This window comes from Macaca nemestrina, chromosome 12, assembly GCF_043159975.1.
Source record: "Macaca nemestrina isolate mMacNem1 chromosome 12, mMacNem.hap1, whole genome shotgun sequence".
NCBI lineage: Eukaryota > Metazoa > Chordata > Mammalia > Primates > Cercopithecidae > Macaca > Macaca nemestrina.
Window position 1 is genome coordinate 112,605,362 of NC_092136.1, and position 18,753 is coordinate 112,624,114.

The 18,753-nt window shown below is 39.3% G+C and overlaps 2 long non-coding RNA genes across 4 annotated transcripts in view; one reads left to right on the forward strand and one right to left on the reverse strand.

Annotated features, from left to right (window-relative positions):
* The window catches only part of LOC105493596 (uncharacterized), a 122,606-nt gene that overhangs the window by 68,851 nt on the left and 35,002 nt on the right, over positions 1-18,753 (forward strand). The gene's annotated exons all lie outside the window — the stretch shown is intronic.
* LOC105493595 (uncharacterized) lies at positions 5,510-16,847 on the reverse strand. The gene is made up of 3 exons (XR_011611068.1): positions 16,729-16,847; positions 14,800-14,892; positions 5,510-5,607 (listed from the first exon to the last, which is right to left on the reverse strand). It is a non-coding gene; the product is annotated as an uncharacterized lncRNA (long non-coding RNA).

Genomic DNA, 18,753 nt, shown 5'->3' on the forward strand with positions numbered 1-18,753 from the left:
CTTTGCATCACAAATTTTTACCATCTACTTATTGATTAGACATGAGAGGTGGGCCAAGAAAATGTGAATTTCAGAATGATGATATATGTGTCACCAGCTATGGAGAGATGAGAAATAAAGAATTACAACCATCTGGAGTCAGATCTGTCTCCAGTTGGAAAGCTGGAGCATCTGTTGGTGCTGGAATGTCCAATACAACTTCTTCACTGGCATGCCAAGTGTCTGATCTATGGTGGCTGGAACAGCTGGGCTAGTCAGGATCTCTTTCTCCACATGGCTTGTGCAAGTGGCTAACATGGGCTTCTGCACAGCATGGTGGTCTCAGTGTACTTGAACTTCTGCAGATAGATGGCTTCCTCCAGAGCAAATGTGCCAAGAGGCATGGATCGAAGTTCCAAAGGTTCTTGTGACCTAACCTGAGAAGTCCCAGAATGTCCCTTCTGGCATATTCTTTTGTGCCAGTCGAGCAAGTCCTTAAGGTCAGCACAAATTCAAGGGGAGGTAAATAGGTTCTACCTCTCAATAGAAGAAGTAGCAAATAATTTGTGACCATCTTTAATCTACTGCAATCATATAATGAATGAACTCAAGAAAATATACACGTTCTTTGAGTTTTAGGCCAAGAGTGACAGTACTCTAACCAGCTTTGTTAGCCTCCTCTTGCATTCGCCCCTGAAGCTACCAACAAGGTATGCATGAAGTTCACTCAAGAAAGTTAACTTGACTAGCTCAATGAATCTCAGTATTCACTACATAGCAGAATTACCTGGGAAGGTGTCTTAGTCCATTTGCATTGCTACAAAGGAATATGTGAGGCTGGGTAATTTATAAAGAATATATGTTTATTTGGTTCACAGTCCTGCAGCTGTACAAGAAGCATGATTTCAACATCTGCTTCTGCTGAGGGCCTCAGACTGCTTCCACTTATGATGAAAGTTTAAGGGGAGCTGGTATGTGCAGACATCACATGGCAAGAAAGGAAGCGTAAGAGAGGGGAGAAGGCTGTCATGCTCTTTTTAACAACCAGTGCTCACAGGAACTAACAAAGAAAGAACTCACTCAATAACTCAAGTGTGACATCAAGCCATTCATGACCCACACACCTCTCACTAAGCCCCATCTCCAACATTGGGGATCAAATTTCAACATGAAGTTTGGAGGGTCAACTATCTAAACTATAGCAGAAGGTTTGTTTGTCTTGATTTGATTTGTTTTGTTGTGTTTTTAATATAGATGTCTGGGCATCTCCTCTAGAGAGCCTGATTCAATTGGTCTGTTGGATTTGGGTAATGTTATTTTTTAAGTTTCCCAGATGATTCTCAGCTCAGGGTTGAGATGACTTATGGCTTCTTCTTGGACTCAGGAGGCTGCATAGATGGGTGCTGTGGAGTGAGGAGCACCCACTGGGGTTGTGGTGGGGTGAGAAGTAACTGAACAAGATCTGACAGGTTTGGGAAAGCCTCATATAACACAATTCACAATTTTCTAACCTGTTTAAAACACACATATGCAATATATTTGTGTGTGCATGTGTGTGTGTGTATATATATATATCTTTATAAAATTCATTATACATGTAATATTTATATATAATTATATATATAATTTATATATATAAATATATATTATATAAATATATAATATAAATAATTATATAATATTAAAATATATTTATATTATAAATATGACTTTAATAACTATATAGTATATTAGCTTATAAATTACCTGACTATTCCCATCTTCTCAGATATTTGTGATTGTTATTGTTGAAATAAAACTAATGTTTTTTTTAACACTTAGCCCTTTGCTTCTTTTGAATTATTCTCTGAGGACTCATTTGCCAAGGTAGAAATCTGAGTTTTCAGAACTCTTGGTTCTGATGCTAAATTAACCATGTGACCTTGGTCAAATTATTTTACCTCCTTTGGTTTATAAATTGAAGGGATTGAGATATATGGTCCTTTCTAGATCTAAAATGCTTTGACCTCAGGGGTACATCAGCAGGGCTGCCACATTGCACGATTCCAGGACACCAATAATTGAACAGCTAAGCAGACACATGCAGTTTTAGGAATTTTCCTTCCTAAAAGTCCTACCCTGTAATGTCCATCACATGGCTGAGATGCCTGGGTTTTACTGCAGATTGATGAAATCTCTGGTACAAGAAATACCTACTCAGCTAAGTGACTGATGTTTTTCTTTCAGGCTAGCTAATCTTTTCATTTTTTTCCAGAGGATGATATCTGGGTCCTTATCCTTACCAGTGACCTTTCACTCCCCATTCCCCACCCCTACTCCCTACCCACACCCTCTTAGATTTACCAGTGTTTTAGGAAAAGCCACAGGGACAACAAGGATCCAGAGCAATGCCTTTTAAACTTGAGAAAATGTCCAGAGAGGTCTTTAAAATACAGATTCATAAGCCTCAAAATCAGAGGTTCTGTCTCAATAGGTCTGAGGTGTGGCCTCAGAACTTGCATTCTTTTTTTTTTTTTTTTTTTTTTTGACAGGGTCTTACTTTGTCACCTAGGCTGGAGCACCAAGCTGTCCATTGAGGCGGATGCTACATTTTTAGTGTAAGTAGCCTAAAGCAATCTTAATCAGTAAAAAGTGACCTTTTGAATTCATAGTTTGCTTCTATTTCTTACTCATCTGCTCTCCCACTTGGCCTCCAGTTTAGCTATGTACGCAAAATGTCTCAACTTAGTAGGGAAAGTAGGAAAGTGGGATGGCAGCCATTTCCCTGCTCCTGAGGTCAACATGGCCTAATGACTTCAGCAAGCCCAAATATGTACAACAGTATCCAGCCCACTCACACCTGGAGGGGGCCACGCTGGTGGACTCAGTACAGCTGCCCAGCAATCAGTGATTTTAGCTAATGGCTCCCCATCGGAGCCGTTTCCTGAGGTTCCTGCTAATCCTGTTATTTGCAAAGAGCCAAAGCCCCCATAACAGCAGTTTTAAAGCTTGCTTCTGGCTGTATTAAGTTAGACCTTGCAAGGGAGATGAAGGCAGCAGCATCTGACACTGAAGAAATGACTCCAGAGGAAAAGAGCCAATATCCACGGGTCCTCTGTATTGATCTCTTTCTTTGTCTCTGCTGGAACACCCACTTTGCTCTCCTTTGGCTGCTTTACGTCTATTCCAAACACCACCAGAGATCATATTAATTCCTTTTTAGTCTGAACTGGGGCTGGGAAACTTCCTTATTCAGGGAGAGATCAGGTGTAGTAATTACTATTGATTACCTTGTATTTATTTTCCACTTCATCCCTTTCCTCCCAAGGAATGCTGATATTATTCCATCCCAAGGAATCCTGACTTTATTCCTGTTTCTGCTGTCTTCCATTCAGTCACATGCTTCAAGGGTGGTTGTTCTAAGCTAAGCATGGTGGTCTTATTTCCCATGTTAGTGATTGGTTTAGGTACGAGCATGGAACATAATTCTGGTCAATGAGACCTGAAAGGAAGTCCACCGGGGGGCTTCTAGAGATACAGGAAGAGATCTCTTCTTCCTTTGCATGTTAACATATCTGGTATGATATCTGGAACTGCTGAAACTATCTTGTGACCATGAAAAAAGCTGGTCTGAGAACAAAACTGACATACTGAAGATGGAAGAGTATCAGAATGGAAGAATTTAGGTCCATGAACCATTGAATGCCCTACCTCAAGACTTCCTCTTGCATAAGATAATAAATATTTTATTGGTTAAGTAACTTAAACTTGTGATTTTCTATCACTTATATCTAAAGGATATATACTTATACATGTGTATATATGGAAAACACTAACATATGAGAAAATAAAACAACACCCAAAACTTATACACAGGCAAGAAAGAACTTTACAGGGTTCACATATCTGATTCAAACTCTAAAGGCAGACTTAATGGCACAATTCACAGGACATCTCATTCTATTTCTCATTCCTCAGTCATCCAGACCATTGACTCAGGAAGAGAAAGGCTGGTGCAATGCCAGTCTATGGCATCTCAGCTCCTCCCAGATCCAGCTTCCTAGTCCTTGCTTGGTGTAAATTTCCATTTGGCAGTGGGTTTTGCTCAGAGGGTATCCACTCCAGCCTTCATAGGCCCTGTCTGACCTCGGCCTGCCTGACCCCGCACTCTGAAGGAGGATGGGGTGTGTATCTCTGGCTCCTAAAGATTCTTCTTCCTGGGCTTCAGGTCAATTGCACTGACTCTGAAGAGAGCTTTGTTCTGAGAAGTCTCTATAAACATCTGAAGACTTGCTGTGACCTGTTACTTTCTTTCCTATCCAAATTGACTAAAGCATATATAAGAAAAGCAATGATCTCTTTTTCTTTTTCTCTTTTTCTCTTCCCTTCCCTTCCCTTCCCTCCCCTTCCCTTCCCTTCCCTTCCCCTCCCCTCCCCTATCCTCTCTTCTCCCCCTCCCCCTCCCCATTCTTCTTCCTCCTCCCCTTCTTCTTCTTCTTCTTCTTCTTCTTCTTCTTCTTCTTCTTCTTCTTCTTCTTCTTCTTCTTCTTCTTCTTCTTCTTCTTCTTCTTCTCCTTCTCCTTCTCCTTCTCCTTCTCCTTCTCCTTCTCCTTCTCCCTCTCCCTCTCCTTCTCCTTCTCCTTCTCCTTTCTTCTTTCTTCTTTCTTCTTCTTCTTCTTCGATGGAGTCTCCCTCTGTCACCCAGGCTGAAGTCTAATGGCACGATCTCAGCTCACTGCAACCTCTGCCCCCAGGGCCCTGCTACTCCTACCACCCCATTCCCCCAGATTCAAGCGATTATCCTGCCTCAACCTCCCGAATAGCTGGGACAATAGGTGTGTACCACCATACCCAGCTAATTTTTGTATTTGTAGGAGAGATGGGGTTTCTCCGTGTTGGGCAGGCTGGTCTCAAACTCCTGGGCTCAAGTGACTCACCCGCCTCGGCCTCCCAAAGTGCTGGGTTTACAGGCATAGGCCACCATGCCTGGCCATCTCTTTTTCCTAATGAAAGCCAAACCCAGATCATTCAAAGTAGCCCTTAGATGTGGAGTTGAATCTGCATGTGAAAAGTAATCACTGTGCCTCAAATCTCTGACTCAGGTCACCAAAGAGTCACCTTTCTCACTGCCTGGCTGCCACCACCACACTGGGCTGACTGGGTGGAGGCATTCCCCATTTAATGAAGACAGGACCCTCTCTAATTATTCATAGCCCCTGTGAAATTGGGTTAGAACACTTGAGTAGGCTGTTATAAAGTCTCCAAGATAACAAAAAGGAAACAAAATAGCACAACACTAGGATACCAGTTTGTACGGCATAGTTTGCTCACCTTCAGTTGGGTTCCTGCCCTTGCAGTCTGTGTGTATCACTGAGAAACACATAAGAACACTCAAAATTACAGTGTTGGGAATTACATATAGAGTCATGAAATAAACCAAGGAAATTTGGTGTTTGTTGTTTTCCAGTAGTCTACACCCCAGCAGTGGACACAACATGAGTTATTTCCCAGAAGCTTTTCCCACTAAATTCCTCAAAGTATAAATACATACCTGAACTACCAACAGTGAGCAGGAGAAGGCTTTGATTGCAGCTGCCACCTCTAGAATATTCTGAATCAAGGCTGCAATAGGATTATGTGTAAAATATTCTAGGAGAAGAAAGAAAGGGGTGAGAATTGCTTAGGGATAAAGACGATATTAACACATATAAGGCAATTAAGTTTAGAAAGATAGAGATAAATCTTTTTTTTTTTTTTTTTTTTTTTTTGCAGAGAAAAAGACTGTAGTCTTGGAAGATAACAGAAGAACAGTTTATATCAACTAGTATTTGAGCTCCTTGAATAAAGGACTTATCCATTTTGTCTACTTGATAGTGAGTGAATAAATACATGGCAGAAGGCTTATAAAACCTAGAGAGAAATCAGGATATAAGTGAATATATTTACAATCATATTTTGCTGCAAAATTCAAATGAGATCCCATGGTGAAATTGGAGGGGTAGTTTCTAGTAGTTAAAAAACAGATAATCCATAGCTACACAAATTTCCAGAGAATAAAAGGAGAGACAGTTCATCTTGTTTTAGCAGACTAGTATAATCTTGGTATATAAACAGATGAACACTGTATAGAAAATGAAAATTATAGATCAGTCTTATTGGAAGCATGCATATAAAGCATGCATGGAAGCATTCTAAATAAAATGTTAACCACTTAAATTCAGCAGTTTTAAATAATATAAGCTACTAATCAAATACAGCTTATCCCTGAAATTCAAACTTGTTGTTAGAAAAATCTATCAATAAAATTTGCATTAATAAAGGAGCAAAATCATAATAATTTTAATAAGCACAGAAATACTAAAAGTTCAAAAGAAATCATTATTTTAAAAAACTTTTAGCAAATTAGAAATAAAATGGGACTTCTGTTTGCAAACTCTTAATGCAATGAACGGTATCTACTAAAAACCCAAAGCAAATGTCCACTATTCAGCAATATACTGATGGTCTTAATGCAATAAGACAAGAAAATGAAACTAGATATATGGTTCAGAGGTGATGAGAGAAAATGTCATCATTTACAGATAATGTGATCTTTTATATAGAAAATCCGTAAGACTCTACTCTTATGACATATCAAGACTGCATGTTTTTGAAAGTTAATCTGCTGGAGTGTGTTAAACTTCCTTGTGTATATGTTTTAAAAGAATAAAATATGCCTTTAACAATGTTCTTAATTTTAAGAGAACTGCACATTTCTTTTACAGGATGAGATGGAGACAGAGAAGGAATGTCATAGTGAATCACTCATCACCAAAGTTCTTTATAATAAACATCTTTACAAATTCAGTTTTCCATAATAAAGATATGCTAGCCTCAAAGTTACAAGTCAACAGTCCTTAGAACAAACAAAACAAATATATGACTAATGTAGGAAAGCTTTTGGTCTTTTTAGCAAACAGATTTAGGGAGAAGCTCAACTTTATTCTAGCAAGATTTAGATTAAATATAGAATTAACTTAATTTTTAAGATAATCAATTTGTAGATAAATACCAATCTCTTACTTATTATCTAAGAGTATGTAGTAACTAGCTGAGTATTTGTCTTTTGAAAGCATATAAGTCAATCCTCTATTTTTAAAACATTCTATTTAAGTTGCCATCTGAAGCCTGTACTTTTATATTCCACATTATTTCAGGCCGTGTCTGAATTAAAAAATATGGAGCTTAAAATTCATGTTTTCACACATCAGAGAACCCATTTAAACCTATGAAGAGAGCAAGAAGTTTGCTGGATCAACATACAGAAATGAATACAATGCCCATACATTAGTAATGATCAGTTTGAAAAAGGCAATAGGCAAAATGATCTCAATGGCAAAAACAACTATAAAGTTGCCTGGAAATACAACAAAAGATGGATAAGCTCTATGGAGAAAGACTCATAATTGTTATCGAAGGACAAAAAATAAAGCATGAGGGAAAAAAGAGATATACCAGTGACAGGGGTGAAACTGTATCTCTCTAAAAAATATGTCTAAGTCCTAACTCCAGTACCTTGGGATGTGGTTTTATTTGGAAATAGGATCATTGCAGATGTATTTAGTTAATATGACATCACAATGGAGTAGATTGGACCCTTAATCCAATATGACTGATGTCCTTATTACAAGAGAGAGCGACACAGAGAGGAAGATGGCATGTGAGGCCACAGACACATAGAGAGGAAGATGGCCATGTGAAGATGGAGGGAGAAATTGAGAGATTAGAGTCATGCTTTCACAAGCCAAAGAATGCCTGGAGCTATCAGAGGTCGAAACAGGCAAAGGAGGATTCTCCCTTAGAGGCTTCAGAGAGAGCACAGCTCTGCCAACACCTTGATTTCAAACTTTTAGCCTCCAGAACTGTGAGACTATATGTTACTGCTCTTTAAGCCAATCAGTTTGTGATACCTGGTTAGGGCAACCCTAAGAAACTAATACCATCACTTACAATGAAGGGAATACTTTGACATCACAAATATTCATTCTTTCATTCAACAAATATTTATTGAACTCCTACGACACACCAAACACACAAAAAATTCTTTAGTTAAAAAAAAAAGACTAAAATCTTGTTACCAAGCAATCAATGAACTCACTGCTCCATGCACTTAGAGGTCGATACTATGGCACATGCCTTTGAGGAAAGAAAAGCTTCATTGCAAGTAGACTGGCAAAGAGACAGGAGGAAATGCTCAAATCTATCTCCCTGAGCTCAGCGCTGGGGTGGGTTTTATAAATGTAGGGTAATGAAGTGTAATCTTATTGGATCCTGCAAGTAGGTGATGCTGGGAGGCATGATTTGACTGGATCCTGCCATGGGATGATGTCTGGGCTCAGTCTCATTGGATTTTGTGTCCTGCCATGCAATGTCAGCTTCTTAATTCAGTTCCAGCTCCTCAGTCCCAGCAGTTAGGTTCCGCTGGTGGTTACACACTTGGTTCATCTGGGCATGCTCAGGTTATGTGACCTTAAAGCCAGGGGTCCATGGCCACTTAAAAAACAACTCACAATTTTTGTTACATAAAAGTTGAACTAGATTGATCTGGCGCAGTTACAGTCTCAGACCTCAGGAAGTTTCTATGTTAATTTGAAAAACTGATTCTGAAATTTTTACGGAAAAGTAGAGTTCCAAGAATAGAACAAAAAGATGTGAAACTGTGTGGTATTGGTGCAAAAGAAGAAAAATAAATAAATGGAATTCAACAGAAAACCAAAAGCAAACTCATGCATATGTGGTAACAATATATGATAGATATGTAATAGATTTGTCAGTAAGGAATAAATGAACTACTTAATAAATGGGGATGAGAAAATTTATTATACCTGATAAAAGATATACACATAACTTAAAGTGTACAATTTAAATCTATTGATTCAAGAAAATATCAAAAATTATTTTTAGGACATTTACATGAAGAGGGATTTTCTTAATACACACATACATCCAGTATTTTTTAAAAGCACAGAAAAATATGACTATAAAATGGAAAGTTTATGCCAAAAGACATTACAAAGTTAAAAGATATAAGCAGACTAGAAGAAAATACTTACAATACATATAATAGAGGAATGGCATCCAACATATATAAATAATTTTTACTAATCAATAAAACAATAACCCAACTTAAAGAATAATTGAATGGCTGGAATATATAATTTACAGAAGATAAAATATAAAAATTGAGGTTTAACTCAATAGTGATCAAGGAAATTCGAATTAAGAAACCATTTCACCTGTCAGATTAGGAAAATGTTGGAGTATGATGATATTAAATGTTAGGGTAAGAATTGTGCATTAGTTTTCTATTATTGCCACAAATTTGGTGGCCTAAATTTTTTATCTTACAGTTCTCTGAGTCAGAAATCCAACAAGGGTTTCACCGGACTAAAATCAAAGTGCTGCAGGCAGGGCTGCATTCCTTCCTGGAGTCTCAAAGGGAGATGTTTTGCTTGTTTTTTTCCAGCTTTTGAGGCCTTTCCCTGCTCCTTGCATATAGCATCTCCACTTCAGAACTAGCAACAGAGCATCGCATTCTTCTCTTGCTGCCATCTCTTTCTGACCACAGCTAGGAAAGGTTTTCTGCTTTTAAGAACTTAAGTGATTTGGCTCACTTAAAAAATCCTTGGTAGTCTTCTATCTTAATGTTAGCTGATTAGCAACCTTAGTTGCATCTGCAAACATCTTATTTTGGTTGTACTGCAATATGCATGTGTGTGTGAAAGTGTGCATAGGCACAATGAAACCAAAAGCAAAATATGGGCTGGGTGCAGTGGCTCACACCTGTAATCCCAGCACTTTGGGAGGCTGAGGTGGGCAGATCACTTGAGGCCAGGAGTTCAAGATCAGCCTGGCCAATATGGAGAAACCCCGTCTCTCCTAAAAATACAAAAATTAGCCGGGCATGGTGGTGTGCACCTGTAATCTCAGCCACTCGGGAGGCTGAGACAGGAGAATCGCTTGAACCTGGGAGGCAGAGGTTGCAGTGAGCTGGGATCTCGCCAGTGCACTCCAACCTGGGTGACAGAACGAGACTCCATCTCAGAAGGAAAAAAAAGCAAAATATGAACATATCCATCAACCCCAGAAGCTTCCTTGTGTGCTTTTGTAGTGCCTTTCTCCCACCATCTTACTCCCGCCTTCCTTCTCTCTAGATAACCACTGATTTGCTTGCAGTCACTGTAGATGCACTTGCATTTTCTAGAATTTTCTGTAAATGGAATCATACAGTATGTGTTCCTTTTTGTCTGGCATCTTTTAGACAGCATAATGATTTTGTGACTCATCATGTCGTGTGAATTGATTGTTCATTCCTTTTTATTGCTGAGTATTTTTTCATTGACTATGACAACTTGCATTCATACATTAATAGACATTTGGGTTGTTTATTTTGCCGTTAGAAATAAAGCTTCTATGATTATTCATATACAAGTCTTTGTATGGACAAACGCTTTCATTTTTCTTGGATAAGCATCTAGCAGAAAAATGACTGGATCATATGGTAGACACATGGTTAACGTTTTAAGGAATTTCCAGTTTTCCAAAGTGGTTGTATAATTGTACATTCCTAGCAGTGGTGTAGGAGAATTCCAGTTCCTCCATATCCTCCCAAATACTTGGTATATGTGGCATGACTAGCCTTTTTAATTTCAGTCACTTAAATAGATGTATAATTCATTATAGTTTCGATCCTCATTTCTCCAATGACTAATGATGTTGACTTGAATCCTTGTAAATTTATCGAAACTTGTCTTATGGTCCAGAATATAATTTGTCTTCATATATGTTCCATGTCCACTTAAAAATAATGTGTATTCTACTGCTTTTGGCTGGGTGTTCTACAAATGTCAGTTAGGTGAAGATGCATGCTAGTATTATTTAAGTTTTCTATAACCTTACTGATTTTCTGTATACTTGTTCTATCAATGATTGAGAGGAGGTATTGAAACTGAATTTTGCATTCTATTTGTAGGTTTGTTTACAACTCTAACCATTTTTGATCCATGCATTTTAAAGTTCTGTTATTAGATGCATGAATGTTTAAGATTATATCTTCTATATGAATTAGCTATTTTTAGCTGTAAAATGACCTTCTTTATTCCTGTCAATATTCCTTGCAGTGAAATCTACTTTGATAGTAATATATACATTCAGCTGTCTTTTGATTCATGTTTTCTATCATTTTCTTTTTAACCTGCTTTTCTTCATTATATTTTAAAATAATTTCTTATAGGCAGCATATTGTTGGGTCTTATTTTTTCATCCAAGTCAACTATCTCTGCCTTTTATTGGAGTAAATAGACCTTGTTTAATGTGATTATTGATGTGATGAAGTTTAAATTACCATCTTGTTCTTATTTTCTATGTGTCTCATTTATATTTTCCCTTTTTCTTCTTTTAAAGGCTTCTTTTGATTTGATTATTTTTATTATTCCATCTCATCTCTTTTATTGACCTTTTAGCTATAACTATGTGTTTTGCTTAGTGGCTGATTTAGATTTATAGCACACATCTTTAATTTTTCTCAATCTACCTTCAATTATAGGATACCATTTTACATATAGTATAATAACCTTCCAATAGCATCCTTCCATTACTTTCCTTCTGAACTTTGTGCTAACTTTGTCATGTATTTTACCTCTGTATATGTTATAATCTCCATGTTATATTATTGTTGTTATCAATTATATTTAAAGAGATTTAAATTACAACAAAAATCTTATATGTTTATTCATGAAATTACTATTTCTGGTGTTCTTTATTTTTCTGTGTAGGTAGAGATTTTCATCTGGTATCGTTTTCCTTCTTTCTGAAAGGTGGTCTTTAACATTTCTTGTAGTGCATATCTGCTGCTGAACTCTTTCAGCTTTTGAATGTCTGAAAATATTTTCATGTTGCCTCTATGTTGGAAAGATGTATTTCCCCTCATTGCCTTAAATGTCTTTTTATTTGCATTTTTCAACAAGAAATCTGATGTCATACTTATTTTTGTTCCTCTGTACATAGGTGTCCTTTTTCTCTGGCTGCTTTTAAGATGTTTTAATCAGTAGTCTTGAACAAGTTGATTATGGTATTCCTTCGTGTAGTTGCCTGCATGTTTTCTGTGCCTAGAGCTCAGTGAGCTTCTTGAATCTGTGGTTTCAAATTTTCATCAAATTTGGAAAGATTTTGGCCATTATTTCTTCAAATACATTTTCTGCTCACACCTCTCTTTTGGTGACTCCAATTATACGTGCATTAGGCTGCTTAGAGTTGTCCCACAGTTCCCTGATGTCCTTTTCATCTTTCTTGAGTCTTTTTTTCTCTTTGTGTTCCATTTTGGATAGTTTTTATTGCTAGTCTTCAAGTACACTAAACTTCATTTTGCAATGTCTAATTTGTTGTCAGTCCTCCAAATGTAATTTTTAAAAATCCAATGGCTTGTAGTGCTCATCTATACAAGTTTGATTTTGGTCTTTAAAAAATTGGGGTCTATCATGTTCCTGCTCAACATATTCAAGATTTTTATGGCTTTTTTTTTCTTATTCTATCTTTTTGAACATGTGGAGTACAGTACAAAATACCATTTTAACATCCTTGTCTCATACTTCTAACAACTGTGTTAGTCTTGGCTCAGTTTCAATTGATTGATTTACCTTCTCATTATGGCCTAGATTTTCTGCTTCTTTGCATGCCTGATAATTTTTTATTGAAAGCCAGACATTATGAATTTTACCTTGTTGAGTGCTGGATATTTTTGTATCTCTATAAATATTCTTGATGTTTCTTTCTGGGATTCAGTTAAACTACTTGAACATAGATTAATGCTTTCTGGTCTTGCTTTTAAGATTCATTAGATGGGACCAGAGCAGCATTTAATTTAATGATAGTTATTCCCCACTAATGAAGCAAGACTCTTCTGAATATTTAAACCAATGCCCCATGAATTATGAGATATTTAGTCTGGCTGGTGGGAATGATGTTCTGTGCAAATGCTCCTTCAAAACAAGACCCTTGATCCATTTCTAACCAGATTTCCAGCTTCTTGGCAAATTCCTATCCTGCCTAACACCTATACTTCTCTAGCATAACACCTTACTCATTTATATGATTGGACTCTCGGGTCCGCATAGTAAACTTCCCATGGGAGATAGAAATATTATGTCATGAAACCCTGTTTTGCTTTGTTTTACAGTATATGTAGCAGATTAATAAAAGAGCCAGCGTTTATTAAAGATGCTCTTTATAGCTTAATGATAAAATATCAATTGTCTTTGTCCAATAGTAGTTTATTTTTAAAATTTGAGTTGGGTCTGGGGAGGCTGATGGAGATGGGGCTGAAGAACCCCAAGCTGTCCAGCAGCATTGCCACTGACTACAGGGAAATCAAGTGTTCTGGGACCACATAAGACATGAGAGACAGCCACCAGAGACATATATGAAGATGCGGCTTCAATAGGAAATAGGCAGGAGGGTTAAGGGATACTTGAGGACTAGCAGCTGTCAATATCAGAACAGTTAACTCTTTCATGCTTGACTCACAGAGAGACAAACTTGAGGTAACACATTCGAGTCTGAGTGGGCAAGAAATGCATCCCCAAAAGGAAGAGGAAACCAAAGAAAACAAGGCTGTGTTAACTCCATCACAGATAATTTGAGTTGTGGGAATCTCAAAGGGTAGGCAGAGAGAGAGATCTCTCTTTCTCTCTAAAGCTAAATATTCTTTTTATTCTTTGTTTTCTAGCCACAGTGCAAAGTTTCATATTGAATTGATGGTGATTAATTAGACAATTTGAGCCTGAGGCTAAAGTTACAACTGAGCACTAACAATGAGCATCTTCTTTATGATATGTAGAAACTGCCAGCTATCATTTTAGGAATTGAGATCATTGAAACTACAATGAATTAATTAATTTCATTTATATTGATTGAGTGCCTACAACATGGCCACTCTCCTTTTCTGTCTGGCCTTTGCCTAGAACTTCACAATGGCTTTCTTGGAAAAATCACCTTCGTATTAAGACAGAGTTGTGGTAGAAATGACAAGATTTCACAGGACCCACTCTCCCTTCTAAAGTCAGACGTCCAACTTGCCAAGCCACAGGCCACACTAAGTTGGGGTAAAAATAGGGTTACCAGGATTTCTCGGCCTCTTCACCCTCTAATTCTTTGGGAATTAGTGGAATTCCCTTCTAGTACCTCCTAAATACTTCTAGGATTCCACAGAGGACATCTCACATGTCTCATAGGGATTCCACAAGCACGATCTCCAGATCCCAATCTTTCTGTGGAGTCAGCTGCTTCCCTCATAGCTTCATCCAGAGTTGCTGCTGGAGGCCATCCATGTCTGTTCAGGCTGGGAGCCACCACCACAGCTGCTACTGGTCCTCGGTTGCAGCAGCCCCCTTTCCCATACCACAGAAACTTGCTACCAGTACTGGCAACCTGCCTCAAAGACCAGTGCAGATATTAGTGAGGCTGTGTCACATGCATCATCATCATCATCACCACCACCATCATCATCATCAACATTTTGACTTTCTCTTTTATAACAGGCTTCATGCCCCAGAGCTCAGGCATGGATTCCTGAGGGCAGATGCAGGCTTACTCCCAGAATCACTCCACCCTTCTGATTTCAAAAATGTCATCTCCTCTTGACTCTCCTTTCTTTAGGGTGAAGTTTTTCCCAAGAGGCTCTTGGTTCCATATAAACTGACCTCTGGTAGTCCTGAGGGTCTTTCAAGATGCCCAGACATGCCCACATCCAAAGCATTATATTCAATCATTAAATAATTAAAATCCTTTAACAAGAAGGATACTCACTGGGGAGGTGGGCAGGAGGGTTTTTGAGATTGGGGAAAAGAATGATGGGTCAGAGTTGGCAGGAAATTGCTGATGCTGAAGGAAAGGACAGAGCTAGGATGGAAAAAGAGAGAACCACAGTGTGAGTAGGGCTGGTTCTAGAGGGCTGGTCCCAATTGTAGAGTACAGAAAATAAGATTTCAGTAGCCTTGTTCCTCAAACTCCTTCCCTTCCTTTTCCTCACTGTGTCCATCTATTTGGACTTTCTTCCTCACTCTGCCACTTCCTCCTCCAGACCTTTCCCTAGTCCAAGCTCCTCTTGCTCCAGGCCTTCTAAGAGCTTGCTACCATGAGAGAAAAGTAGTTGATTAATTCTCTCTATAGTGTTAATGACTAAAGAAGCCCTAAAATATTCACTTTGGAAGGTGAGGGGGGCAACTTTCAGTCCAGCAGCAGGCCTGAAGGGAGCCCATTTTGGCCAATGGTGCTTCTGGGAATGTTTCTGAGCAGATGCTTGGAAACTTAGCTCTGCCTGCCACTGGCCCCCTTTCTCCAGCAGAAACTTTCCTTAGGCTCTCCCAGTGGTCCACTCCCCAGGAATGCAGTTTCAGGGGATTATGCAAAGCTAATTGCATTCTCCAGAAAAAGTTCATAAATGTTGTTATTTACGCCCTTAAATAACACCCCGCATATATCCTAAGTGCTTTGGAGATATGCAGAAACAGCACAGCAGGTTCTAGAAACCCAAGAGATTCTTTGTCACCTAAAAAAAATATTTTTGTCCTAATAGCTGTTTATAATAATCCCTTGAAAAGCCAAAAATGCAATCAGCTTCCCTGCTGGACTAACTGCATTACTTGCCACATCGTATGGAATGTGTTGTTCAGTGCCAGGCCTGTTTAGTTTTGTACACCTGACCAAAGAGTTGGGCAGGGTTTTGGGGTTGGGGGAAACTGAATATTACAATCCACCTCTTAATGGCCATGATGCCTTTACCGAAATAGAAGAAGTAGCCTCTCTTTTCCTCCAGGGATCCTCATTTTGGGTCTGCTTTGGGTGATTGGCTCATAATGGATGCCCTTCGCCATTCTTTTGGAAATATCTAGTGGTGATTATTTTTTTTTTAACTTTTCTAGAAGTGTGAGAAGCCAAGAAGGAAATGACTACCTCTAGAAGGCCTTTCTTGAACTCTTTGACGGAGCTACAATGGAGATGATGTGGTCCACCTTATAGGGTAGGCTTGTAAGAATTGCAGTGGATGTAAGTTTTCAAGCACAGAGTAGGTGCTCAAAAATGGTCATGTGCCTTTCCTCTTGCTTCCACTGGGAAAATCCCCATTCCACTGAATGAAAGTATGATGTCACCAGTACTCTACTGACCTTGGTAAACAAGCCTCAATTTAATGATTGCCGGGCCGGGTTTTGGATTTGCATTGGGCTGGTGGCTCCTTTTGTTCTGGCCAATTTCTCCCATTTGTAACTGGAACATTTATCCAGTGCCTGTACCCCCATTGTATTTTGGAAGTGACTGACTTGTATTTTGATTTTATAGACTCATAGCAGAAGGGACTTGCATTGTCTCAGATGAGACTTTGAACTTGGACTTTGGAGTTAATACTGGAATTAGTTAAGACGTTGGGGGACTGTTGGGAAGGCATGATGGGTTCTGAAATGTGAAAAGGATGTGAGATTTGGGAAAGGCCAGGGGCGGAATGATATGGTTTGGCTCTGTGTCCCCACTCAAATCTCATCTTGAATTGTAATCCCTACGTATTGGATTACACGAAATGGTCCAGTGAAGTCAACTTGTCACCAAGTTGGTTGGAGGTGATTGAATCATGGGAACCTTTATGCTCAGCTTTCACTGGATATTCTCCTACCAGGGAGGCTGGGATCTCAGGATCTGGGTCCCTGAGGACGTTTTGTAAAGTTCTCATGCAAAATAACTCACAGAGTTGAGGTGCAGAGATGATTGAAAAATGATGTCCCTTCTGGGCTGTCATGGGACAAATATCCAGGAGGACATGTGTAGATGGTCCACGTGGAATGTCCTACCCACTGACTACTCACTGGCAGGTGTTGTTGCCAATAGCATTCATTTGAAATGATTGCCGATATGATGTCATAGAGAAAATATTGTGAGTTCCAGGGTGGTGTGGGCAGGGTTGGTAGGTAAGAATGGGATAGTGGAAAACGAATAAGTAACAGGGCAGATTTGAAGAGGAAAAAAGAGGAGAGGGCAAGAAGGAGGAGAAATAAAAGGAGGAGAAGGAGGAGAGCTAATGTTGCTTTAGCTCCTCCATACACAAGGCTCCGTACTAAACCCTCCAAATACCTATCTCATTTAAACCTCATGGGGCCAGTACTTATAATCAGCGTATTACAGATAAGGAAACTGAGCATCAGTAACTTACTCCAAGTCACATAGTCACATAGCTTGGAAGTGGGTCTCATATCTTAGAATTCAAATCTGAGTCTTTCTAATCCCAGAGCCCTTGAACTTACCCATTATAGGTATTTAAGGCCAAACGAGAAGGTGGCAGGAACTTTTTTTAAGGTTGGACTCTGAAAGGTGGTTAGGACTTCAGCAGATGAAGGCAGAAGGGACATTTCAGGTGGCAGCAACGTCCGCGTGAAGGCAGAGAGGTGGGGAGCACAGGTGGAAAGAGCTACTTAGCCAGGAGGCAGAGTGGCTCCTTGTTTATAACACAACCTTTGACATTTTAGGTTTCTATGGAGTGGAAACAACACCGAAGAGGATACTCTGCAAATGAAATGATATGAGGTGCCAGGCAGAGAATCTGGCATTCAATAAATGGTAGTTCATTCACCTGCCCAACAAATACTTACTAAATGTCTGCTGTACTTCAGGCAAGGGGAGAGGTCTGTCTAAGCAGAACTGACCTAGTCCTTGCCCTTTTGAAGGTTGTACTCTAGCAGGGAAGAATGACATTTAATCATTTATAACATGGTTTAATAACAATAGTGATAAGGTTTTTCAAAAGAGAGGTAGGAAGCACTATAAACCTTTACAACAAGGAAGCTGAGCTAAGAAGGATGAGTAGGAATTACCTAGACAAAGTAAGTGTGTGTGCATTTGTGTGTGTGTAGGCCACATTAGGGGTCATCTTGAGCAATAAAAAACCCTGAATGTCTTAGCAGGGGAGAGATGTGGTCGTTATCTGACATGATCAGATATTGGAGAGAGGGTAACTAGGCTCTCTGATAGGAGCCACTGAAAATGCTTGAGTAAGAGAATGATACCATCAGCACAGCACAGCACAGCCCAGCCATCTTAATAAACTTATTATTAGAGCCATGTACATGCATAATGGGCAGAGAGAGAGACTTAAGGCTGAGGGGTCAGCTGGAAGCCCTTGTCAAAGCATGAGCTGATAAATGTCTGAACTAGACTGCAGGCAATAGGAACCTACAGGATAAATGAATGCAAGGCACATTTTTCAAGGAAGGAATGACAAGGTTTTGAGCTTTCTTGGAAGTGGGAGGTGAAGGAAAGGGAAGCGTAAAAGATGGCTAGGAAGTTTCAGGTCTGAATGATGGTAAGAATGAGGATGTCACAGCCAGAAATAGAAAAGTCAGAAGGAAGAGCTGCCATAAGGAGAAAGATGGGCAACTTCCATTTTCAACACACGGAATCAGAGAGGACAGCACGCTCTGGGAAGAGTGCAGTGTCTTGCACACACATCCGAGAAACACACATTCTGCTGATCAAGATCGTAAACAGGAGCTGCGGAGTGAAGGTGGCTGGGGGTGGCCTTTGGTCACCTTCTGACAATGGTGTGGGTGAGAACAGAGGAGTGGACACTGTCAGGGGAAGAAAGAGGAGTGGCTAAGGCACAGAGCACTGAAGGCTACCCTCACTTAGGAGGTCAGTGCAGAAAGTCAGTCAGGGAGCGTGCAGAGAACAGAGACAGGAGCAGGGGCTGGAAGTCAGGAGAGGTTGGTGGAAGATGAA